The 26,851-nt window shown below is 37.6% G+C and overlaps 1 long non-coding RNA gene across 1 annotated transcript in view; it reads right to left on the bottom strand.

The window, feature by feature from the left end:
• The window catches only part of LOC122900089, a 114,825-nt gene that overhangs the window by 20,912 nt on the left and 67,062 nt on the right, over positions 1-26,851 (bottom strand). Inside the window, exon 3 of the long non-coding RNA XR_006383172.1 lies at positions 19,680-19,751. This is a non-coding gene — a long non-coding RNA (uncharacterized LOC122900089). The remainder of the gene's footprint in view (positions 1-19,679; positions 19,752-26,851) is intronic.

Genomic DNA, 26,851 nt, shown 5'->3' with positions numbered 1-26,851 from the left:
TCTGATCAAGTCAATCCAGTCAAAACCTTCAGTACCACCTCTTTGTTCTCAAAAGAAGATTCATACTTCTTAAAATGGTCTCAAAATACTATATTTTGTGGTGTCGGGTGCAATCTCCAATCACATTCTTCCTACTCCACCTCCATATTCCCATCATGGTGAAGACTTTTACTTCCTTGACTAACAGTCTCCTTCATACCTCAGCTTCTCACTTCACTCAGATTACTTCTTTTTAGGTTTCAGGACTTAACCAAAATGTTACTTCTTCCAGGAAGCCCTCTTTGATGTCCCCCTTTCCACATCTTTTATGTGCTCCCATTGTTCCCTTTACTCTCCTGTAATTTCACATATCACTCTCTAATGTGATTAAATTTGTTTGTTTGAAATAAGAATATATGAGCCCTGAGGTAAAACAGTGTCTGTTTGTTCAATGCTATATTGCTATAGTCTAGAACAGAACCTGACTCATAATGCATTCATATTTCTGAGTAAGTGAATGAAAAAGAAAAGAGAGAGAAATGATGTTTAAAGAGGAGAAATGATGTCTTTTTGAATACCAGTGTAACTTGGACACTGATTCCAATCAGGAAATGTCTCCTTAAAAGAAATACCTTGACAGAAAAAAGATGTGTATATATTTTCAAGCCAGCATAATTCTCCCGTGTGTCAGCTCTTTATGATGACTAAGGTTAATAACCATAAAACACATACTCAGCAACAAGACAACTCCTGCGATTAAACAACAGGATCCAGAATCACTTAGCCATGATATCTGGCTTCCCTCCCAGTACAAGGTACCCAAGTTCTCTTAGAAGAAAGAAAGCTGAGATTTGTCTACCCACCGCTGAGAGACTTAAGTGGATCACTTAACCTCTTTACTGTTATATTAGTTTATGGATTAATGATCAGGGGCAACTAGCTCTAAAGACTGCTATCTAAAACAACTTGATTTCCAAACCTGTCTCTTGTAGTAACCAGATAGATTAAGGAATAAGAAGATACTGACTTACGGAACGAAGTGCAAGACTGAAAGTCAGAAGTTCATGCACTATGAAAGCAGAAATACAAAGCACTCATCTATGTATGCTCTTATCTGGTGCAGTGAGAAACTTATCCATCTTTCAGAAGAGTTTATTAGTTTTAAATTGTCAAGTTTACCTTGAGTAAGATCATTATGCTGGGTGTTATATCATCAAACAATAGAGTAACCATTTTCAGAAATGGAGGATTTGACCGTGGTACTGTCACTCCCCTACACAATTCCTTGACGGTCTCACTAACACATCACGACATCCTTTTCCATGAGACAGACTCATCTTCAAAGTGCTCCCCAATGCATTCTTCCAGCAGTCACTGTTGACCGATTAAACTTGTCAGAGAAGATAAAACTATTGTGTCACTCTGACTTTTCTGTTGAACCAACAACAATTACCTTTGGGGATCTCAAATAGTCATTTCTTTGCCATTACTGATTTCCCTGTCAATATTCACAGAAGTGAATTCACATGAATACTCACCATATGACAAGCTCTTAGAGCAGCGATCATGACACCTTGTGGAGCCAATGAAAATAGCTGCCTACCCAAACTGATTTTTTTTTAAGATTTTATTTATTTATTTGACAGAGAGAGATCACAAGTAGACAGAGAGGCAGGCAGAGAGAGAGAGAGGAGGAAGCAGGCTCCCCGCCGAGCAGAGAGCCCGATGCGGGACTCGATCCCAGGACCCTGAGATCATGACCCGAGCCGAAGGCAGTGGCTTAACCCACTGCTCTGGTTTCTCTTCAGATTGCATAAATCTTTCACCTTTTACCCAAACTGATTTTAAGCAGCATTTGTTTCTTGGGGTTTACTCTTTGTTACCTGTGCTGTAACATTATGGATGCTTTCAATGCTCACAGGTGGCCATAATGTCTGAAGTATCATCTCATGGTCAACTCAATTCAGTCTATATCCAGAGACATGGGTAGGTCCTCTACACATGCAAGAGTATCAGAAAGGCTTCTTTACACAAAAGAGTATCAAACCTACCACATACTCCTTTCATTTTTAAATATCTTGATCCAAAACAATTGGCAAAGAATACTTGAAAATATAATCTTTGTCCTTAAACTATTTGCTTTCCATCTCATCATCAATCTTATAAGGAAAATCTATTTTATCTTCCAAATTCCTCTGTCTTCCATATTTCTTATCTTATGTCATAATCCTGTTTAGGATTATCTAAAATTCAATCATTGAAATTCTGGCAACGTCACAACCTTTGCCAACTGTATTCTTACAAGTGATAGATAGATAGAGATAGAGATATTGATAGATATACAGGTAAATCTATTTTGAACTAACTCACTTTTTATAATCTTTTTTTGTCCTAAATAACAATATCCATGGACTACTTACATATTTTTATGATATACATCCCAAAACAATGACTACCACTTAAAATGATTTAACACCATCTAAAATTATCTTATTAAACACCATCTAAAATGATCTTACTGAAAAGACTCTTTAAAAAAAATTCTAAAGTCTAGATCTCACCCAGACCAATTAAATCTGAATGAGAATATCTGAGAACAATGATATACCTAAAAAAGAAAAAAATGATCATGCAGAAGATCCTCACTCTAACCTGTAAGCTGTGTGAAAACCTCAAGTTAGACACTTTCAATTAAAAAATGTCTTGAGAGCTGCATTACTAACTTTGGGATTTCTTCCCAACAGGAATTTAGAAACTAACATTCAATGTCTATACTAATCAAAGGTTCTAATTTTAAAAAGGTAAGTTGTTATAGGCTACAAAATTTTAATTTTTCAAAGTTCACTTAAACTGAACAAAAAAAATTCTTTATAAGCTGAACAAAACATAGAGTTCTTTATGTTCTTCTACCTGTATGCACTGAATTTGGCTATGAATTCTTTAATAACAAGACCTTCATCTTTTTCACATATACGCATTTATATATCTAAGATCTCAAGGAGTGTCTGACACAAAGTAGACCCTCAAAAAATGGCCATCAAAAAATGAATAAGTAAATACATATAGTTCTAATATTTATAAGATCTAACTTATGTCAAAATATTTAAGGGTATCTGAGTGGCTCAGTCTATTAAGCATCTGCCTTTGGCTTAGGTCATGGTCCTGGGGTCCTGGGGTCAAGCTCTGCATTGAGCTCCCTACTTAACAGTGAGAGTCTGCTTGTCCCTCTCCCACTGCCCTTCCACCCCACTTGTGCTATTTCTCTCTCAAATAAAGAAATGAATTATTTTTAAAAATATTTTATAATTAATTCCCATCTCATTTGGACCTCATTATCTCTTTTGCAAGGTTTTCTTAAATGATTCAAAAATAAGGACTGAAGTTTTCTATTATCTCATCCCCTTTAGATATAAGATGCCATCTTAACTATCTGTTTTCACTGCACATGTTTTAGTGTTTGAGATCTGAGGAACTCCCATCAATTTCAGAAGAAATGATTGTTTCTAACCATTACAACTGGCAGCATTTCATTCATATCCAACCACTGTTGAGTGTTCAGCACATATTATGATCTCTATATATCTGAAATGGGGATTTGAACAAACATGACCTGTGGAATATAATCAAAACACTTTTCAGTGGGGAAGTACCTCCCCTACCACTGGATGGAACCCCTGGCAAGCTCCACAACTTCTTACCAAGAACATTTAACCTTCAAGAAGCTCATTCCCCTCATGTAAAAATAAAGGACTGATACTACATACCAAGCCTTCCATTCTAGTTTTAACCACTTTTTAAAAAGTGTACAGTTCAATCGTATTAAGTACACTCATATTGTTGATCTATTTCTTTTTTTAATTATTTCTTTTCAGCGTAACAGTATTCATTGTTTTTACACCACATCCAGTGCTCCATGCAATACGTGCCCTCCCTAATACCCATCTCCTGGTTCCCCCAACCTCCCACCCCCCGCCCCTTCAAGACCCTCAGCTTGTTTTTCAGAGTCCATTGTCTCTCATGGCTCACCTCCCCTTCCAATTTCCCTCAACTCCCTTCTCCTCTCCATCTCCCCATGTCCTCCCTGTTATTTGTTATGCTCCACAAATAAGTGAAACCATATGATAATTGACTCTCTCTGCTTGACTTATTTCACTCAGCATAATCTCTTCCAGTCCCGTACATGTTGCTACAAAAGTTGAGTATTCATCCTTTCTGATGGAGGCATAATACTCCATAGTGTATATGGACCACATCTTCCTTATCCATTCGTCCGTTGAAGGGCATCTTGGTTCTTTCCACAGTTTGGCAGACCGTGGCCATTGCTGCTATAAACATTGGGGTAAAGATGGCCCTTCTTTTCATTACATCTGTATCTTTGGGGTAAATACCCAGGAGTGCAATCAGGGGCATAGGGAAGTTCTATTTTTAATTTCTTGAGGAATCTCCACACTGTTCTCCAAAGTGGCTGCACCAACTTGCATTCCCACCAACAGTGTAAGAGGGTTCCCCTTTCTCCACATCCTCTCCAATACATGTTGTTTCCTGTCTTGCTAATTTTGGCCATTCTAACTGGTGTAAGGTGGTATCTCAATGTGGTTTTGATTTGAATCTCCCTGATGGCTAGAGATGATGAACATTTTTTCATGTGTCTGATAGCCATTTGTATGTCTTGATTGGAGAAGTGTCTGTTTATGTCTTCTGCCCATTTTTTGATATGATTATCTGGTTTTTGAGTGTTGAGTTTGAGGAGTTCTTTATAGATCTTGGATATCAACCTTTTGTCTATACTGTCATTTGCAAATATCTCCTCCCATTCCGTGGGCTGCCTCTTTGTTTTGTTGACTGTTTCCTTTGCTGTGCAGAAGCTTTTGATCTTGATGAAATCCCAAAAGTTCATTTTCACTTTTGTTTCCTTTGCCTTAGGAGACATATCTTGAATTTGCTGTGGCTGATATTGAAGAGATTACTGCCTATGTTCTCCTCTAGGATTCTGATGGATTCCTGTCTCACGTTGAGGTCTTTTATCCATTTTGAGTTTATCTTTGTGTACAATGTAAGAGAATGGTCGAGTTTCATTCTTCTACATATAGCTGTCCAGTTTTCCCAGCACCATTTATTGAAGAGACTGTCTTTTTCCCACTGTATATTTTTTCCTGCTTTGTCGAAGATTATTTGACCATGGAGTTGAGGGTCCATATCTGGGCTCTCTACTCTGTTCCACTGGTCTATGTGTCTGTTTTTATGCCAGTACCATGCTGTCTTGGTGATCACAGCTTTGTAGTAAAGCTTGAAATCAGGTAACGTGATGCCCCCCATTTTATTTTTGTTTTTCAACATTTCCTTAGCAATTCGGGGTCTCCTGATTTCATACAAATTTTAGGATTATTTGCTCCAGTCTTTGAAAAATACCAGTGGAATTTTGATTGGAATGGCATTAAAAGTATAGATTGCTCTAGGCAGTACAGACAATTTAACAATGTTTATTCTTCTGATCCAAGAGCATGGAATGGTCTTCCATCTTTTTGTGTCTTTTTCAATTTCTTTCATGAGTGTTCTGTAGTTCCTCGAGTACAGATCCTATTTCTAATATTCTAATAGTATGATTTAAAATTTCCTCTATCAGATCTGGATATGTCTTAACTTCGCTTTCCCTTCCATAATTTCACGAGATGGGAAGACACTCTGCATCTCCATAGAGATCCCACTATGATTATGAATATTGATCTCACCCACCCTTTCCAGCAAAGGCAGGATCTGTGCATACAGCGAATCCTGACAGAGCTAAAATCGTTGACTTACAGAGAATGATGTACAGTCTGCCTGGTGATTTTAACATCCTCTTGTCAGGCACTTGCCTCTTTGCCTTCGATTTGAGAAGGTTTTGGTTTCCATTTAGTTGACACATGTACTCAACATGATTTCTTCCTCCCCATCAAGCTTTTGGATAGATGCCACCAAATCTGCATATATGGGCATCTTTCATACAACTCATGGAGAGAGATATATATATTGGAAACTTCCCTCACCACCACTATAAATTTTGCATACAAAGAGCTGGTGCTCACATCTTCTTGAGCTCAGAGTGACCGCAGAGTGACCACAGAGTACTGGCAACTCATATTATGGTGATATCTCTAACTGAGGCATAAAAAGCTTCTGCAGTTGCATTGTCTCTGACTAATGTTCTTATTTTCTTCAGAATTAAACCAGAGCCAATTCCTGCCATATGTTGCAGACAAAGACAAAACAATTTTGTTCTGTTCACTTCTACTTTGTATCAGAAGCCCAAGCTTTTGATTTTCTTATCTTGAAGAGAAACGTCAAAAAGAAATCTCTTTTTTTTTTTGTTCCATATTGTTGAGCCAATAATGAAAAATGCAAACTAGGCCTTGCATTCTACTTTCTAGTACCAAATGAAAGGAAAACAAAGCTCTAGTGACTAACAGCCAAGAAACTGAACTGTATCCTGAGGGGAGAGGAAGAACAAACATTGTATTTTCAGAGCACCACTATTGAGGAGTGTAGGTATCACTGGTGCCCCTTCCTCTCAGAGAGTACATACTATACTAGAAATAGGCATGTGTGGGTGGTGAGAAACCCTCATGTACAATCAGGATAAGACCCATTGCCCTCTGTTTCTATTTTGGGGGAAACACCCAAGAGGATGAGAAACCAAAGAAGTTGGATCAGATTCTTCTTTTTACCCATATTCATTTGTTTATTCCTTCTCCTTTCGTATCATTGATGGTTATTAAGCAACCGTATACCAGCGCTGTGCTAGCCTCTGAGAACGCAGATATAAGTTGTTAGCCATCAATAAACTAAAATCAAGTTGGGAAATAGTCACCTATACAGATTCTTATAATACAAAGCTTTCTAGAGATCATGATCCAGAATTAAATTTTGGTTTAGTTAAACACTAAGTATAAATTTAACAAGTTAAGTAATACCACTTCATACTTGTATAATTTATTTACTACATTCACACATATACAATTATCCGTGTTAATTATTAAATGCTGACTGTAAATTAAACTTTGAAGGAAGGAGGTAAAAATGGTGTGGGAGTGGGAATGGTGTCATGCCAAATAGAGGAACTTGCTTGAAAAAAAGCTCAGAGAAACAGTTCAGGGTACTGGGCAGATTACCAAGCTGTTTTGAATGGTTGGAATGCAGAACAAATTAGATGAAGTGACCATATAGTTTACTGTCCAAAGTGGGACACTTCTGAAAGCAAAAAGGAATGTTAAAATGATTAAAATTATATAATTTAAAACATTCATATATTGACCTAAAACTGTCATTATAATAATTATTATTATGTTGTTGTTATTGTTGTTTTTGTTAGGGTTGCAACATAAGTCTTCCATAACTATCTTCAAAAATAAAGTTCTTTCGTGCTCGCTTCGGCAGCACATATACTAAAAAAATAAAGTTCTTTCAAAAATTAAAATATAGGGGTGCCTGGGTGGCTCAGTTGGTTAAAGCCTCTGCCTTCAGCTCAGGTCATGATCTCAGGGTCCTGGGATCAAGCCCCACATAGGGCTCTCTGCTCAGCAGGGAACCTGCTTCCCCCTCTCTCTCTGCCTGCCTCTCTGCCTGCTTGTGATCTCTGTCTGTCAAATAAATAAAATCTTTTAAAAAATTAAAATATATCTATGCATATTAAAACAAATCAAAACCCACTGATTATCTGAACATTACAAATACGACATAAGCAGAATAGTTATTCTTGATACAGATATTTGAGTTTAACCAGTTTCTGAGACACTACAACATTAAAAACTTCTCCCTTTATCCTCAAGACCCAAAAAGTTGAGCTATCACTAGCCATCTTTTTTTGTTGTTTATTACCAAATACTCTGCATTGTGTCTTTAAAAGGCAGGTGATCGTTACGTCACGTCTGGAAAGGTCTGGGCTACGAAAGATGGTTATCATTGATCATCTTTCACATATATCTATGTGTTATAGAAAAAACAGTCTTTAATATACAAGCAACTCACCATAGCTAGTTAAGACATGACAAAAGCTGGAAGTATAAAATATAATAAATCCATGCCAGCTTATTTGATTGCAACTATTAGTAATACCACCTTATTTAATCAAATGAAAAATCCTGGGCAAATACTAAACCAGGAGGGGCTCTCAGACAATAATTCATAAATCTGAATGGTTTTACACAGAGAGGATATGTGATCAGCTAACAAGTTGATGGTAGGATAAAAAGCTAGGGAAGGAAGCAAAGGCCAGATCCTTTGTAAGGGAGCTTACAATTAAACAAGGGAAGCCAGTGAGTGAAGAACTGCAGATGGAACTGTGGTTCAGTCTGAACACTCGGGCTGCTTTTTGAATATGAATTTTGAGGAAGCAGAGCTATTATATTAATTATACCAGAGACTACAAATCAGGAGCATGTGAGCTGCATCTAACCCATGTGCATATGTGTGTATTTTTAATTTATTCTCTGCTTGTTTATTACCATTTGCAATTTGATGAGCTGAATTTTCAGTTTAAGCAATAAAAAGCAGGAAATTTCACATAAAAATTTGGACTGCTATCTTGAATTGAAAAACGTGGGAGGTGCCTGGGTGGCTTAGTTGATTAAGCATCTGACTCGATCTCAGTTCAGGTCTTCATCTCAGGGTCATGAGTTCAAGCCCAATGTGGAGCCTCCTTAGGAAAAGGGGAAGGGAAGGGAAAGGGCGAGAAACTGGAGGCTCTGGGGTTTGAAGACCTGCTTTCCTGGGTGACAACAATTGGCAGAACTTGAACAGCAGTTGTCATTTATTATGCAGGATGCACCTTCCAACTTGACTGCCTGACCTGCTTTCACTAACACACCCTAAATGCCTGGGCCTGTGGCACTAGAGTTAGGAACTTCCAGTATACACTACCTATTAAATATTCTTGATAAAAACAGAAGAAAACCCATACCTAAAATAGCAACTAAGTTCTAATCAGATGCTCCAACCTAATGGCACAAAAGTGTGGACCAGACAAATGTGAAGACAAGCTTCAGATGAGGGCAGGGCTAATGCGTATTCATACGCTCACTTTGAATACTATTTTCATCATGACTGACAACACTTTACACTTTAGCTGTGAAGGTAAAATGAGCCAAATGTAGAGCAACTGGATGGTCACCTATTCCTTGGGGTTACAAGCAGTAACTTACAAGAAGGAAGTATCATTTTAATTACAGTTTATTAGTAACTCCAAGATAACTAGAGCAGAGTAAGCCTACCATCATCTTCTTCTTCCTTGGACCAAGTGCTTCACTGAAATATGGAACATGTAGGGTTTCATAAGGAGTTTCCTGGATGAAGCCACCAGATAGTTCTGATAAAATAACAATGTTATTTTTTATCAGATTTTATTTTATCAGATAATAACCAATACTGGTTATTAACCTCTTCCCCATTTTCAAGGCCCATGTAATTGGTGGCTTCTACATTTCTGAGCTCTTATACAATGGTTATACATTTCATTAAGACTTTCTACTAAAAAGAAATTATGTTATTACAGAAAGTAGTAGAATAAAATAAAAAGAACATACACCTTCTTCCAATTATACCATATCTTTGAGTTTTCTCTTTTATTAAGTTTCCAGGCCACAGGAAGAATTCCTAACTCCTTTCCATGTTTTCTAAGACATTTCAGGAACTGCTTGCTTCACTACCCCTCTCCAGTCTCTTCTGCCCCAAATTGAGTCTCTGGTAGTATTATGTGCTTTCATTTCCTCAAACATGTCATGTTTTTCCTTCCTGATCCGAGCACATGCTCTTCCCTCACCTAAAACACTTTCACAAAATCCCTCCCATCTGTTGCACATTATTTATCTATTGTTATGTAACAAATTAACCAAACTTAGGAGCTTTAAGTAACAAATACTTATTATCTCACCATTTCTGTAGATCAGGAACCTAGAGACAGCACGGATAGGAGATTCTGGCTCAGGGTCTCTCATGAGACTGTGATCAAGATGTTGGCCAGGGATGCTATCCATCTGAAGCCTTCTTTGGGATGGAGAACTCACTTCCAAGATGGCTCACTCATATGGCTATTGGCAGCAGGTTTTTGTTCCTTGCCTCTTATTGGTGAAGGTGTCAGTTTCTTGTCATGTGAGCCTCCCCACATGGTTTCCTGAGTATCCCAACATGTCAGCTGACTTCTCCCAAAACAAATGGTCCAAGAGGGAGTGAGGTAGAATCCACTTGTCTTTCATGAAATAGTCTTGGAAGTGAAATATCATCACTTTGGCCATATTTTTTTTATTAAAAATAAGTCAGTAAGTCCAGCCTACACTCAAAGGAGGAACATTAAACTCCATTTCTTGAAGGGAATGTCAAAGAATTTGTGGACACATTTTAAACCACCACAGCCTTGTTAGAGCCAAATTTCAACCTAGATGGTTATTTTCCCAATTAGCCAATATGCTTTTAATGAGGATCGATATAAACAAAAGTTAAATATAAGCCAAAAGCATCATACAAATATACAAATCTTACTATTTCTCAAATTTCTACGGAGTATGGATGATATTGGAAAATATGGAAAAGATGCTTCCAACTTTGGAAACTCAATCAAGTGTGAAAGTTTTATCTCAGTGATAACTAATATTTTAATTCCTTCATTCATTTATGCTGTATTGATTGAACTCCTACTATATGCATATTGAAAGCACAGTCCGGGTGTTCAGATATCTTCAGGTCTTCAACGTAGTCCAAAAGCAGCTGTCAGTTCCCAAAATCTTTTTATACAGATTTATTAGGTTCCATTAGTAATAACTAGATGTTTTAAGTGACAGAGGAAGGTCGCCAAAGCAACAGAGCAAACAGTGGGCTAACGGCCTTAGTCATGTCTGGAGTCAAACTCTGGGATGGTCTGCTGCTGCTCTCTTCTCAGGCAGGAGGGGTCGGTTAAGCATTCAGCAAGTGCTTAATCTTGGTTGAACAGAATTAAATAAATGGTTGTGTCTTGTACAAAAATCATCGGATGTGATGACTAGAAGGAATGGCTGAAGTTTGCAATCTAGCTGCCTTGTTTTGTGAAGGACGTAGTAGAAGTTCACTAAGGTTAAGGCCCAAGATCATATGGGCAGTCAATAGCAGAGTTTGACTCCAAATAAATCTTCTGACTCCCAGCAGTATGCTGTTCCACTATCAAATCAATCTTTGATTGATCAATTATCAAATCAAATTTTGGTTGATCAGTTATCAAATACTGGACTCTATTTTGTTTGATATGAGAAATAGCCTTGTAAAAGATGGAAAATAACACTGAGTTACCTAACAGGCTTGCCCAAAGTACTATAAAATAATGATGTCAGTAAAGTACTTCCCATACTTCATGAATTATTACAATGCTAGCAAATGTGATCAAAATTTATGGATAAGCAGCAGAGGGACATTAAATCTTCTGGCCACTGGGGTAGCATTTAACACAAAGCAAAATTACGCATGGAAGGTATCCTGAAAAAGCTCCCTTCTTGACATAATAATAATATATTATAAAGCATCAACAGCACCCCAAAAGTAAATTAGCACATATTGTGCCTTCATTTTCTCTCTTCCTGATTATTAAAGGACAATAGTATTTCCCCCAAAGAAAACAAATGCTTTGTATCAGCCAATCATGAAGCTGTGTGTCAGTTTTCCAATCTAGACAATTCTGATGGTGCTGAAAGTTTCCTTGAGGAAGAGGGATGAATCTGTAGGCTAATCTTGGTAGCTGTTGAAACCTAGAACTATTTCAATCACTTCCCAGTATCTTCTTCCAGCGATATTCTCATTACTTCCCCCTAACTCCTGGTTTTGGATTCAAAAGCTGCTCTTCTTCGTGAAATATGATTATGATCAGATCATCTATGACAGCTCTGGCAGGTCCTGAGCCAAGCTGCGCCTGCATTAGCTCTTCTCCTTCTCCTTCTTCTTCTTTTCCCCCCACTAGATTTTATTTACTTGAGAGAGAGCAAGAGACAGCCCACAAGTGGCAGCTTGTGTCTGGAGTGGGGGAGGAGAAGAAACAGACTCCCCACTGGGCAGGGAGCCAGAGGCAGCTTACACCCAGGACCCTGGAATCATGACCTGAGCCAAAGTCCGACCTTAACCTACTGAGACACGCAGGCACCCCTGCATTAGCTCTTCTTACAGAATTTTACGCTAAGATAGAAAATGCCAAATGAAGGGTGCCTGAGTGGCTCAGCTGGTTAACTGTCCAAATCTTGGTTTTGTTTCAGGTCATGATATCAGGGTCATGAGATCAAGCCCCTCATTAGGCTCTGGGCTCAGCAGTGGAGTCTGCTTGTCCCTCTCCCTCTGCTTCTACCCCACTAGCTTCTACCCCTCTCTCTCTCTTCTTTTTATTTGAGAGAGAGGGAGAGAGAGAAGAGAAAGAAAATGCCAAATGGCTGAAACTTGAGAGTTACATTGTTGAACCCAGCAGTTGACATGAAATGTGATTCATTTTCGGCAGAAAATATTCATTTAATTCCATTTTCCCTAGCACCTTGGAGGAATGCATCTGGCCTCTTTGCTTGAGTTCCAAGTGAGCAGATCTTCAATATGCCTGGCATTTGGGAAAAGGAACTGTAACTTTGATGAAGGTAAAGGGGCTTAATAGGGAGGGCCTTGCTAGCAGCCATCTTATGCTCTAAAGCAAAAGTAACACCCAAAGTGTGTTGGTTAAAATGTTATGTTTTCACACAAGAGCTTTGATGGTTAAAATGTATGTTTTCTCATAAGATTTACCCCAAATCGCTAAGGAAATGTTGAAAAACGAAAATAAAGCTGGCGGCATCACCTTACCTGATTTCAAGCTTTATTACAAAGCTGTGTTCACCAAGACAGCATGGTACTGGCATAAAAACAGACGCATAGACCAGTGGAACAGAGTAGAGAGCCCAGATATGGACCCTCAACTCTATGGTCAATTAATCTTTGACAAGACAGGAAAAAATATACAGTGGAAAAAAGACAGTCTCTTCAATAAATGGTGCTGGGAAAACTGGATAGCTATATGTAGAAGAATGAAACTCGACCATTCTCTTACACCGTACACAAAGATCAACTCTAAATGGATAAAAGACCTCAACGTGAGACAGGAATCCATCAGAATCTTAGAGGAGAACATAGGCAGTAATCTCTTTGATATCAGCCACAGCAACTTCTTTCAAGATACGTCTCCAAAGGCAAAGGAAACAAAAGCGAAAATAAACTTCTGGGACTTCATCAAAATCAAAAGCTTCTGCACAGCAAAGGAAACAGTCAACAAAACAAAGAGGCAACCCACAGAATGGGAGAAGATATTTGCAAATGACAGTACAGACAAAAGGTTGATATCCAGGATCTATAATGAACTCCTCAAACTCAACCCACACGAAACAGACAAACACATCAAAAAATGGGCAGAAGATATGAACAGACACTTCTCCAATCAAGACATACAAATGGCTATCAGACACATGAAAAAATGCTCATCATCATTAGCCCTCAGGGAGATTCAAATTAAAACCACATTGAGATATCACCTTACACCAGTTAGAATGGCCAAAATTAACAAAACAGGAAACAATATGTGTTGGAGAGGATGTGGAGAAAGGGGAACCCTCTTACACTGTTGGTGGGAATGCAAGTTGGTGCAGCCTCTTTGGAGAACAGTGTGGAGATTCCTCAAGAAATTAAAAATAGAGCTTCCCTACGACCCTGCAATTGCACTCCTGGGTATTTACCGCAAAGATACAGATGTCGTGAAAAGAAGGGCCATCTGTACCCCAATGTTTATAGCAGCAATGGCCACAGTCGCCAACCTATGGAAAGAACCAAGATGCCCTTCAATGGATGAATGGATAAGGAAGATGTGGTCCATATACACTATGGAGTATTATGCCTCCATCAGAAAGGATGAATACCCAACTTTTGTAGCAACATGGACGGGACTGGAAGAGATTCTGCTGAGTGAAATAAGTCAAGCAGAGAGAGTCAATTATCATATGGTTTCACTTATTTGTGGAGCATAACAAATAGCATGGAGGACAAGGGGCGTTAGAGAGGAGTAGGGAATTTGGGTAAATTGGAAGGGGAGGTGAACCATGAGAGACTATAGACTCTGAAAAACAGTCTGAGGGGTTTGAAGTGGCGGGGGGGGTGGGAGGTTGGGGGTACCAGGTGGTGGGTATTATAGAGGGCACGGCTTGCATGGAGCACTGGGTGTGGTGAAAAAATAATGAATACTGTTTTTCTGAAAATAAATAAATTGGAAAAAAAAAAGATTTAGTTTAAAACCAAGCTCTGAACTTGGCAATTGTATGAACCCAGGTTAAAATTAAAACTTATTTGTAGAATGGACATAAAATACCTGAGACCATTGTTGTGAGGATAAGAGAAATAATGACTCAAGATCATTTATCTGGTGCTCATATTAAGTGCTGAATAAATTGGTGCTTTTATTATCACAAATTTAAAACCAAGCAAAGGCTACTTATTCCCTAAATAGTGCTCCTTGCTCTTTAAGAATTCAAAGGGCTTTGCAATGTACACTAATTTGCACCATACATATACAATAGATCACTAAATTGACCTGAACTCCCTGGGCTGACTGATGAAATGGGAACTTTTATTCCTGCAAAAATGTAAAGCTCTGAACTTCCAGGATATAAGGAGAGGTAAATCTAACCTATGCCTCCTCCTTCCACTGGGCATATCCATGCACTAGAGAGTTACCACCCATGGCTGGTAAAAGTGAGGCTTTGCCAGATCCAGGGAATTTCTTCGAAAATGACTCCATTTACAAAATCCTGGCCTAAACCACCCTAAAGTACCTCACAACAAATCCTCTTCTCTAACTCATACAGATTTCAGCATTAGCAAAGGAAAATGCTGATAGAGTAAAAATCTAGAGTAATCTCATTCAATGATATTCTGCTATCCAATTTAATTTTCTCTTCTCTCTTATAAATAAGACTAATGACATAAGTATAATGCAGAATGAAAAATTACAATAGTACATTTAGTGTCATGGCTAGCAGCCAGTTCCTCCAAATTAGGGTTGCCGGATAAAATACAGGATGCTCATTAAATCTGAATTTATGATGAACAACAAATAATTTTTGTAACAGAAGCATGTTCTAGGTTAGTCCTGGCTTTTGAAGGCAGACTCAGAAAAATCATCAGCATCCCCCATCATCTGACATTTGGTATATGAACACTTAACTTTATGTCCAATATCTTTATTTATTAAGTCTGGCAACCCTCTTGCAAATGAACTGAATCAAACCAAACTCTACAATTACTTGTCATGCAATTATTTGATCACCATTCAAAAAACCATTTTCTGAGACCCCTTCAAACATTTTCTAGTATTTGTTTATTTTAAAGGGATAACAAAAAATTATAATTTAGAAATTTATTGAAGGTCATTATTTTTTATAATTTAATTTTACAATTTTTTAAATTTTTTAAATTTTACAATTTAATTTTATAATTTCCATTTATATTAATGATAACTTCATAAGAAGAAAAAAAAAAGCATGAAAATAGTATTTCACTCTCCATAGATAATCATGAAATAGGCCAGTGTAGTCTTCTGGGAACTGGAGACAGTTTTACCCTTTTGATTGGAAACAGCTGGACAATTCTTTTATATTAAGACCCATGACCATTTGGACACAAAAAAACGTCCAATTTCAAATTCTGGACAGTTTTCAAATCTTTTCGTACATCTGATTATTTAAAACCCAAACTTCAGCCTAAGAAATGTGTAAATGAGACATCCAAGTCAGAGATATGCTAATGGATGTCCCACATGTTTGCCAAAAAAACCTCCAACACCTATTAATATGAAAACTGTATGGGATACCTTACTGCTTACAAAGCACTTCCTTAAGTTTCTCAAACTACACTACTTGTTCTTCATAGCAGAAACGAAAAGATAAGCATGGTTAGTGTCAAATTGTGTAAAATATTTTTGTATTAAATTAAACAGATCTGTGATAGATGAAAAAGGAAAAAATGTGTATTTGTTTTTAGAACATGACATAGGAGACCTCAATAAAGTTGTTGTTTAATTTAATTAGGAAAAAAAACAGAAACCCCCCCCCCAAAAACTACCAAATTCTGGACAGTTTTCGCTAAGGATGTCAGAGTTGAGAACTGGATATTTTGGACTTGATGTGAAATCATTAGCACATAGTCATAGGTTGAAAGTTCATATTTCACCCATGCTGATTTTGGACATTGCCAGATTCAAACCATTAAGATTTTAAAGCTGTTGGACTCCTTTCTGGAGGCTGACAGGAGATGAACTCTGAGAAAGTCATACCAAATCCCAGTGAAGAGTCTTCGTGCAATTTCTCAACACAACCATCCCAAAACAGTTTTGTGGAATTTTCCTCTCATAAGGAGACCCTGTTCACCGAATTGTTCAGTGTGTGAGTGAAGCTTCCCAAGAATGTAGCAATGACAGCCTCAGTGTGTGACCTTTGTTTGCTGGGGTCCCTCAAGCCTCAGTGTGGGCAGTAGTAATTTTGATGACCTCCGGCCTCTGATCTCCGTCACAGGAGGATTCCAAGACCATTTTGCGTTTCCTGTTCAGTCCCTGGTGGATTTTGATCCAAAGTAAGTAAGACCCAAACCTAGACCTCAAAAGTACTGGGGGTCAACAGAGCTGCTGTCTCAGCCATTACCACTTCTCCATCCTCGGCTGCTGTGCTCTTCTCCCTATGCCTTGTCGCCCTTCAACTGGAAAATGACCCCCCAGGTTGCCCTGCATGGTTTTTTTTGTTTGTTTGTTTTAGAGTTTTCTGAATTTTATTTATTTATTTATTTTCAGCATAACAGTATTCATTGTTTTTGCACCACACCCAGTGCTCCATGCAATCTGTGCCCTCCCTAATACCCAAAACCTGGTACTCCGACCTCCCACCCCCTGCCCCTTCAAAACCCTCAGATTGTTTTTCAGAGTCCATAGTCTCTCATGGTTTTATCGCAGGGCAAGCGCATCTTCTCATATGGATCCCCTGGCAAGCGGCTTTTTCTGTTTTCCACACCCTTGATTCTCAAGGAACTTAGGACAAGTTCCCAGTGCTGGGTGAGAAGATATTTCAGTGACTCTGCTTCACTCTCTCCTCTGCCCCGACCACCAGCGTCCCAGTCAGACTTTAGTGCATCTTGATTCCTTTTCTTCACCAGAGTGAGCCCCCTGCTCACCCAGGGCACTTTGCCACCCTTTTATTTTTGGACATTAACTTTAGAACCTTAGATCACATTGTAAATTTAAATGTATTCCTATTTTTTCCAAAATACTAATGTACTTTTGTTCATTCACTTATTCCTCTGTTTTCTTTTATTTTGTCTCAGCAATGTTGAGTCAAACCATTTGGTTCCTGCCTTCATGAATCTTGTACCTTTGAGGAGAGGGAGGTACAGCAGAAATAACTTTATTTTTTAATACTATCTGATGTCTTCTCAATTCTCTCTAAATCTTATTTTATAATTTATCAAACTTCAAAAGAATAGCATTTATTTCCTAAAGGGAAAATGCAGTTCTTGCCTAGAACCAAAGGATCATTACTCAGTTTTGGGTTCCAAAGTAGACTTCTTTCTAAGTATATTTAGACTTCTTTCTAAGTATATTTAGACTTCTTTCTAAGTATATTTCCAAGTATATTCTGAATACTTGGTTTTCTTGAGAGAGGAAGAGGTTTTCTGATTCCTAAAAAATTCCCTTAAATTTCAGATACTGAAGTTTGAAAGATTGATTGACATTATTCATTGAATAGGGAAGAGTGGATGCAGACAAGAAAATAGTCTATGGCTTCGGGGAAGTCCCCAGCTCCCACGGAAGGGGAAAAAAGCCTTTCCAGGGCTGTGGGAGGAATAAAGGGGGAATCTAGATTTTGCCTGGGCCTTCTCTAGACCCAGTGTGCATCTAGGTCTCAGCCCAGAGTCAAAATGGAAAGCAAGATCACAAGGGATCCATATGAGCCCATTGGGTCAAATTGAATAAAAAGAATGAAATTGGCTATGTTCCTGCTTGTGAAAAATCTTCTAATTATCACCAAGATTTCCCATTCTTTCTCGCTTCTAGGCATATGGCTCCCTGGACTCAGGCATGGCCATGTGACCTACTTTGAACAATAAAATGTGAAGGGAAGTGAAAAATTTCACTTGTAGGTAGAAGAAATAAAGATAATATTCTCCGTCTTCCTCTCTTGCTGGGCAACTCAGAAGGACACAGGTGGCACAGTTACGGGATACCAGAGATGCTGTCAGCCTGGATTCCCGAGTTTGTGCTTAGTGATATTTGGTTTCTATCATCCACTTCCTTATCTTATTTCTCAATTTATCCTAAGCTCAAAGGAAGACAAAAATTGGTCTGAGATGGAAATCGCGGAGTCTGTTTTGGATATGCGGATATGTGATACCAGAAACATCCAAGAAAAGATGTTAAGAAGATAAATGGACATGTGGCTACAGAACTCAGAGGATAGAGCTACAGAGATATAACTTGATATACAGAAAGGATATGTAAATACAATCTCCCAGCCATATTACATGTCCCTTATTAGAAAACATATTTTGAATTCAGGAAGGATTTAACTTATGATGATCTTAGTTAACTGGTGCTAAGTACATAGAAGAAAATTGTAAACATAAGCCACATTATTTTGAAAACATAAAATATTTTCATTTACACATGCATAGAGGGAAACAAAATGGTGCTACCATTTACCTTTCTTAAAACTCCGCTATATTTCTGTCTCAGCCCTAGAGGAATCTACTTATTCCCCTGCACGGATACTGAAAACAAATTGAACCTAATGAACTCTGTTCCTTGATTCATTTCTGGATATTTTTAAAGGTGATTTCAAAGCCAGGGTTTGAGAATAAAGAAAATTAGGAACATTTAAAATTACATGACTTAAGTAAATACTTTCTAAGGACACCGAAATTTTTGATTCCATTGTTTATCTTTCATAAAAAAGCTAACTCCAAATTATGAAGTAGGGGAGGCTGAACCAGTCAGAAACACACAGGTACCTGTGTACAGAGCAGGTAAGACAAAAGTGAGTGCACAATACCACAAAGCGATGTGTTCCTCTTTGCAGTGAAAAGAATGAAGTTATTACGTGTTTTCAGCTTGCTAGTAAGATTAGATAACCAATGACGAATGACTTCTGCCTCACCCTAGAAAGAAAAGAGGTTAATGAAAGCAGCCAGGTTAGGGAAGAGACTTGAATTGAGCCATCCATGGAATGGCGGTAGCAATATGGTGGGGAGTGGAATGTCAGAGGAGAAGAGAAGCTATTTGATATATTATAATGAATTTTACATGTAATTGGGTGAGTGTTTGATTTGGCACAGTTTCAGAAGATAGAAAATACAGGTAAATTTTGCTCCAAATAAGTGAAGACTTAAAACTATTATGACAAGCACTGGGTGTTATACACAACTAATGAATCATTGAACATTACATCAAAAACTAACAATCCACTACATGTTGGCTAACTGAACATAATTTTAAAAAGAGAAAGAAAACATTTTTCTTCTATTTCTGACTCCTACAGTAATATATGCACTATAGACATTTTTGAAAAGTACAAAAAAAACAAATGTTAGAAAAAATCATTCATAAGCCCATCACCAGAGATAATCATTGTTAATATTTCTATATTTATATATTCATTTCAGCAACCACTTACTGAATTTCTGTTATGTGTGAGATACTGTGAGAACACAGTAGTGACCAAAAAATGTCCCAGCTCTTAGGAAACCTACAATCAAAGGGCAGGAGAGAAAGACAATATGTCAGTTAGTGAGAAGTGCAAGAAGGAAAAAATAGAATTGAGTAAAGAGATAAAGCATGCTATCATGAGGGAGGGGAATTTATGTTCTGTGATTATGATGCTATTTGAGCAAAAACCCAAGAAAGGAATGAAGTCATATAGATATGTGGGAGAAGAGCTTTCTAAATACACACAAAATAAGACTACATAACTTTGTAACCTACATTTTTATTTAAAGATAAGTAAGGAATGTCTCTCGTGCAATTAAATATGTTTCACCAATGGTATTTCTAATGTATACATAGTCTATTGCATGAACATATGTACTATAAGCAATTCTTTATTGTTGGACATTTGGGTTGAGTAAACTATCTTCCTACTATACTGAATAACCTTCATTTAAAATTTTTATATGCAGCTCTGATTAATTTGTTTGGATAATTTTCTTAAAATAGACTTTCTGAATTAAAAAAGGCTTTTCCTAAATGGCTTCTCCCTCGCCCCTTCCAAACCTGACTGATTTACTTTTCCATTAGCAATACTGGAAAAAAAGATTATTTTCAACCTCCCTTACAAGCATAATGTTTTTAAAAAATCTTTGCTAATAGAAGTTAAAATGTGTATCATATTTAATTGGCATTTCTTTTCTTATAAGATGAACATTTTTATTCATGCTTTTAATGAGTCAGTATGTTGTTTATATTCAGTGTTACATGCATTAAAAGAAGACCTATAATCTTTACAAAAATAAAGGTAAAATGGACCCAGCTTAAGGATTTGAGTAATCTCATTCCCTTACAAAACCTTGTGTACTTTAGCACAGCCTTCCCCTCCTGAAGTAAGCACTCTTTTCAGCTTCGGGCTTGTCATTTTCCTTAGCATTTTACCACATATATTTGTTTTCCAATTAATAGGCCATTTATTTTTGCAAGGTTTTTTTTTTTATGTCTATTGGATTCATATTGTATACAAATTTGGGGCCAAAAATCTGTTTTTTATTCAACATAAGGAAATTCAATATTGATTTTTCCATTTAGTTGTATTTCATTCATTTTTGCTTTTTTTTTTTTTTTAGGATTATTTACATACTTGACAGAGATGGTGAGAGAGGAACACAAGCAGGGGGAGTAGGAGAGGGAGAAAAGTAGGCTTCCCTCAGACCAGAGAGCCCAATGCGAGGCTCAATCCCCAGACCCTGGGATCATGACCTGAGTCAAAGGCAGATGCTTAACAACTGAGCCACCCAGGTACCCCTATTTCATTCATTTCCACTGCTGAAGTACAATGTATGACTATACAATTTATCTTTCTTTTTTTTTTAAGATTTTATTTATTTGACAGAGAGAAATCACAAGTAGGCAGAGAGGCAGGCAGAGAGAGAGGAGAAAGCAGGCTCCCTGTGGAGCAGAGAGCCCGACGCGGGGCTCGATCCCAGGACCCTGAGATCATGACCTGAGCCAAAGGCAGCGGCTTAACCCACTGAGCCACCCAGGCGCCCTAGTATTTTGTTTTTACAAAATATGTTGCTTGGAACATTTTGAACACCCTTCTTATAGATATGTGGCAGAGTTCCTTTATGAAATAGTTACAGGAGCTGAATTTTGGCATCATACACCAAGTGCATTTGCATTTTAGAAAATAAGTTCTTGGTGCTATTATTTTATACTGGTACAAAGTTCTTGTAACTAATTTATACTTCCACCAAAAAGACACAGATGTCTAGTTTTTCTATATCCATGCCAACACTGAGTATCATCCAATGTTTACATATTTCCTAATCCGGTGGATATAAAATTCTATCTTGAGAGTTTGCATTGTATTTTTCAAATTATCAATAAGGATGAACATGTTTTATGGTTTTCTTGATTGGTTTGTGGATCATTTCTATTACCTCTAGCTTCTCTGTTGTCTCCCGCTTCTGCTTCATTTATCTATTAGTCGGATCATTATGCATTATCAGAGAACATATAGGTTCTATTACTGGGATCATTGCCTCATATGTTGTAACAACTGGGAATCAAAGTCATCTTCTAAAGTTGAGTGATCACGGGTGCCTGATGACTGGGTGGCTCAGTCATTAAGTGTCTGCCTTCGGCTCAGGTCATGATCCCAGGATCCTGGAATCAAGCCCCGCATCAGCTCCCTGCTCAGTGGGAAGCCTGCTTCTCCCTCTCCCACTCCCCCTGCTTCTGTTCTCTCTCTTGCCATGTCTGTCTCTTTCAAAAAAAAATAAATAAAATATTTTTTAAAAATTTTTAAAAAATAAAGTTTAGTGATCATACAAAAGAAATTAGGCATGCTTAATAACATAAACCCCGGTAACAATAATATTAGTGACTAAATTTGAATAGTGAAGGCAGGAGAAGTTGAGGAAGAAGAGGATACAAGCTAATTTTATTCTTGTTCACATACAAAAACCCATAGCCACTGCTTATGGAAACTGGGGACTAAGGACTACAAAAAGTTTAAGAATACAGATAACTACTAGAGCAAATTACAAACCTTTCTAAATATAAGATGTATAATAAAAGCAAACAGCAAGAAAAAAATAACACATAGAAAATGTTTAGGGTTAAGAAATAAGGGAAAATGAAAGTACACAATATTATTTGCTTTTTAAAAAATTTACAAAACTCTATGGAAAAGAAAAAATAGGGATAATAATTATAGAGTTAATAAGGCATCAGATTCAGGTCCTTCCTTCACATGGACTCCTTCCAAGACCTTGGACAGATTCAAATGGTCATGTGTTAGAAAATTTTGCATATATTAGATATTTTAATTGCAAGAAGTTAGTACCAAGTTTAAGTTTATAATTTTGTTTTCTTTTCCTTAAAAACAGCTATGAACTGCACAAAACAAAAAATCCAAAAACTTGCATCCAATCCTACCAAGAAACTAGTAAAAATGAGTACCAGTTTGGGGTGGAAATGGGGGAAATGGTGGGAGCAAGACTTCAAATATTCAAAATTTACACCATTTGGTTTTTAAACCATGTAAATACAGTCTCCATTAAGAATATATAAATTTTCAATTAACTTAAAAATATTGGAATCCGAGGGGTGCCTGAGTGGCTCAGCTGGTTGGGCATCCACCTTTTGGTTTCAGCTGAGGTCATGACCTCCTGGGTCATGAGATAGAAACCTCCTCGGGCTCTGAGCTCTGTGGGGAGTCAGCTTGAGGATTCTCTCCCTCTGCCCCTCCTGCCACTCACATCGGCCACATCTGCTCTCTAAACAAACAAACAAATAAATCTTTAAAAAAAAAACTGGTGTTGAGTGGTGCTGTGAATAAATCTTTTAAATCTTTTTTTTTTAATTTTTTATTTTTTATAAACATATATTTTTATCCCCAGGGGTACAGGTCTGTGAATCGCCAGGTTTACACACTTCACAGCACTCACCAAAGCACATACCCTCCCCAATGTCCATAACCCCACCCCCCTTCTCCCAAACCCCCTCCCCCCAGCAACCCTCAGTTTGTTTTGTGAGATTAAGAGTCACTTATGGTTTGTCTCCCTCCCAATCCCATCTTGTTTCATTTATTCTTCTCCTACCTACTTAAGCCCCCATTTTGTAAATCTTTTAAATCTTTTAAATATTATCTAAAAAGCAATATATTAAATTACTTCATTATTTGTAATTATAAAACGTATAGTTAAAAGGCAAAAAGAAATGGGGCCCCTGGGTGGCTCAGTGGGTTAAGCCTCTGCCTTTGGCTCAGGTCATGATCTCAAGGTCCTGGGATCGAGCCCCATGTTGGGCTCTCTGCTCAGCGGGGAGCCTGCTTCTCCCTCTCTCTCTGCCTGCCTCTCTGCCTACTTGTGATCTCTCTCTCTCTCTGTCAAAAAAAAAAAAAAAAAAAAAGAATTTTTATAAAAAGGGGGAAAAAAGAAGAGAGAGAGAGAAATAAACAAACAAGGAAGGAAGCCAAGGAAAGGAAAAGGAAGGAAAGAAGGGAAAGAAAAAAGAAGAGAAATATGTAAACAGACACTTGAGTCTGAGATAAACTTCTGGTGCCCCATCATATGAACAGTCACCAAGTAATAGTGTTTGAGCAGAAGCAAAGATGACGTGTTCTGTAAAACCTTCTCTTCAATGACTCAAAATTAGCTTATTTGAGCTTATTTGGCTTATTCATTGGTTTAGTTAGGAAAAGGCATGAATGTCAATGATGTACTATTATATAATATATACATTATATATATACATTATATTATATAATATGAATTATAATTACATACAATAGAATTATTATAATTATTTATTCTGTAAGTTATATATTATTCATTATTACAGATAAAATATATAATTATATAAATTATCTATAAAAGCATGAAATGTATGAATATATATAAAATAGTAAAATACATAATCATATCTTTTATATATTTTTATATATTCATAATTTATTTATAAAATAAAACAAAATAATATAGTATTGGCCTAAAAGCAATTTCTAAGACTTAAATACTGAAGACAAATTTTAAAAATGCTTTTAGCAAAGTAATTTTATGAGAACATACACTTTCTCAAGTGTATGACTATTTTGGAGATAATACTGATATGCTTGTACAAGTTTTTCTATGCTTTTTTAAAAAAAAGTGGGTTGATTTAGTACATTTTATAGGTAGGTGTGGTTAGCTTTGAAATTTAGGGAGTGAAATGAAAATTGCAGTGAAAATAACCCATAAAATTGTCTATAAAGATTTAGAAACAAGCTGAACTCCATTGGGCTACAAGAAAACAATTTTGTTCTTCCTCACCATGCCTGATAGACTGCCTTGTGGATTTCTTCCCTACCCCTGTCTGAAGTGAAATCTCAGGAAGGTCCCGTCACTCTTAGGGAAATTTTTAGCTAATAAAATTTCCTCATAACTTCAAAGCCTTGAAGATTACAGGTCTGCCTGAGAATTACATAATTCTACTCTAACATGGTAAACTTTCTTTTTTTTTTCCCCCAAGAATAAAAATCTCTACCTAATCCACTGGGGCCTGCATTTAAACTTGATGCCAAATCTGGAAAAACTTAAGGCTGTGAGGGGATAGGCTGTCATTGTTTTCTACCCTCTCTCTTCCTTCTGCATCTTTTCCCCACTTGCTGACTGCTGTTTCTCACCCCTTCCAGAGACTGAAAAACAGCACAGTCACAAGTGACCGAAACAAGTGCAATCCAGCATCTTAGAGACCCCTGGATGTGACCAGTGTGTTACCCAAAGCTGACCAGCTCTCCCACAGCATTCTCTAGAAGTTCCCTGGAGATCTGTCTGCTGGGGGTTGCTTCTGTGACCCTTTCATTCAAACAATGCCTCCCCTTCTGATGGCCGCTTGGGCTTTCAGTGGTCAATGGGCTAATGGAGCTTCTTTGAATCTTCAGCCAGTTCTCTCAAAAGTTTCTTGGAGTTGTCACTTGTTCCCCAAGAAACACAGCTTCACTCATGGTTGGTTGGCTCACCAGGTGAGAAGGCAAGTCTCTCAGAACCCCTGCCCCCCCATCAGTAGACTTGGCAGCCAAGCCTCTTGTCTCTTTCTCACCTCAGGCGAAGAAGGACCTCAGCTGTCACTGAAATAGTTTTGTGACTTTTCCCTTTTTGATTTGTTGTTAAATATATTAAATGAATCTATAATGTATATATCATATATATACGGGATAAGTTCTACCTGTTCTTTAGGTAATTGTTCTTTTACTTCAAGAGTCTCTTTGTTAGTACCTTATTTTGTTGCTTTGTATCTCTGCTCCTAAGTGAGATCAGTCAATAGATCTTTTTTCCTGTTATGCTTTGTTTTATTGTTAGATTTAGATATGAAGGTTCTGCTAATTATCTAAGATCATTTGAATAGGCCTCGTGAATAGGCACCATCCGTCGTGTGCTCTGGGAAAGATTTTATGAAATGCAAGTCAGCTTTTCCTGGATGTTTTTAAACTGCCTCACACAACCTGCAGTGCTGAGGATGGTGGAGGCCTTGCTACGGCCTGGCCTCACCCGGACCGAGAATGAGCCAGCCAGTGGGGTTTGCAGGTGCTCCAGATCTCCAACAGGACAGTCACAGAGACTCGATGGGGAGGAGAGCAGTTGGGACTTAGTGATGTGGCAGGTACACCCAGTAGGTCTGCTACATGTTTCTACAACAAGGCAAATACTTCTCCACCTCCACATTCGCTTGCCTGGAACATTCTCCCACTCTTCTCTTGGCTGCTTCCTGGTCATCCTCCAAGTCTTGCTTTAAATGTTACTTCCTTAGAGAAATCATTCATGTCCACATTAATTGAAATTAGATCATGGGGTTAAATTTCTCACACAGTGTTGAACTTTTAATACTAGCACATATTACAATTTGTAGTTATAGATTTATTTATTAATGTGGTAATTTTTTTAAGTCCCTTGATGCCTTGAGACAACAATCTCTATGAGGGATGTGGACTGTTTTCCCCTATAACTATATGCTCAATTTACTAATAAATTCATGGCACATAGTAAATACTCAGTAAAAGTTTGTTAAATTAGTGCAAAAAATGTGTTTTGTATAGTTACATATACTTTTTTATATGTGAATGAGCTGCATTTTTTAAATTTTAGTCCCTCCTAGAAACTATGTCACTCTTTGAATCTCTGGAACTCACAGAACCTGTGTAACAAACCTGTTAATCAAGTCTAGTTTCCACATTTAATGGACAAGGAAATTAAATGACAGAAGGGTTATGTGATATCTCCAAAGTCATAATAGCTTATACTAGAGTCTGGACTAGAAGCCATATCTTCTTGATTTCTGTTCTCATGTAGTTTCCACAAGCTAGCCTCTCTCTTTTCCCACAAAGCTCTAATCTCCCCACTCATTCATTTCCTTTCCTTCCATCAGAAATCCCCCAACTGTTCTTTCCTATTTCTTTTTTTTTTAAGATTTTGTTTATTTGAGAGATAGAGAAAGAGAGAGAGAGAGGACACACAAACAGAGGGAGGGGCAGAAGGAGATGGAGAGGCAGACTCCCTGCTGAGCAGGGAGCCTATGCCCCGGACCCTAGGACCATGACCTGAGAGGAAGGCAGACGTTTAATCCACAGAGCCACCCAGGCACCCTGTCCCTCCCTAT

This window comes from Neovison vison, chromosome 2 (assembly GCF_020171115.1).
Source record: "Neovison vison isolate M4711 chromosome 2, ASM_NN_V1, whole genome shotgun sequence".
NCBI classification, from domain to species: Eukaryota; Metazoa; Chordata; class Mammalia; order Carnivora; family Mustelidae; genus Neogale; species Neogale vison.
Note: the sequence above shows the minus strand (reverse complement) of the source record. Positions and strands in the feature narration are given on the sequence as shown.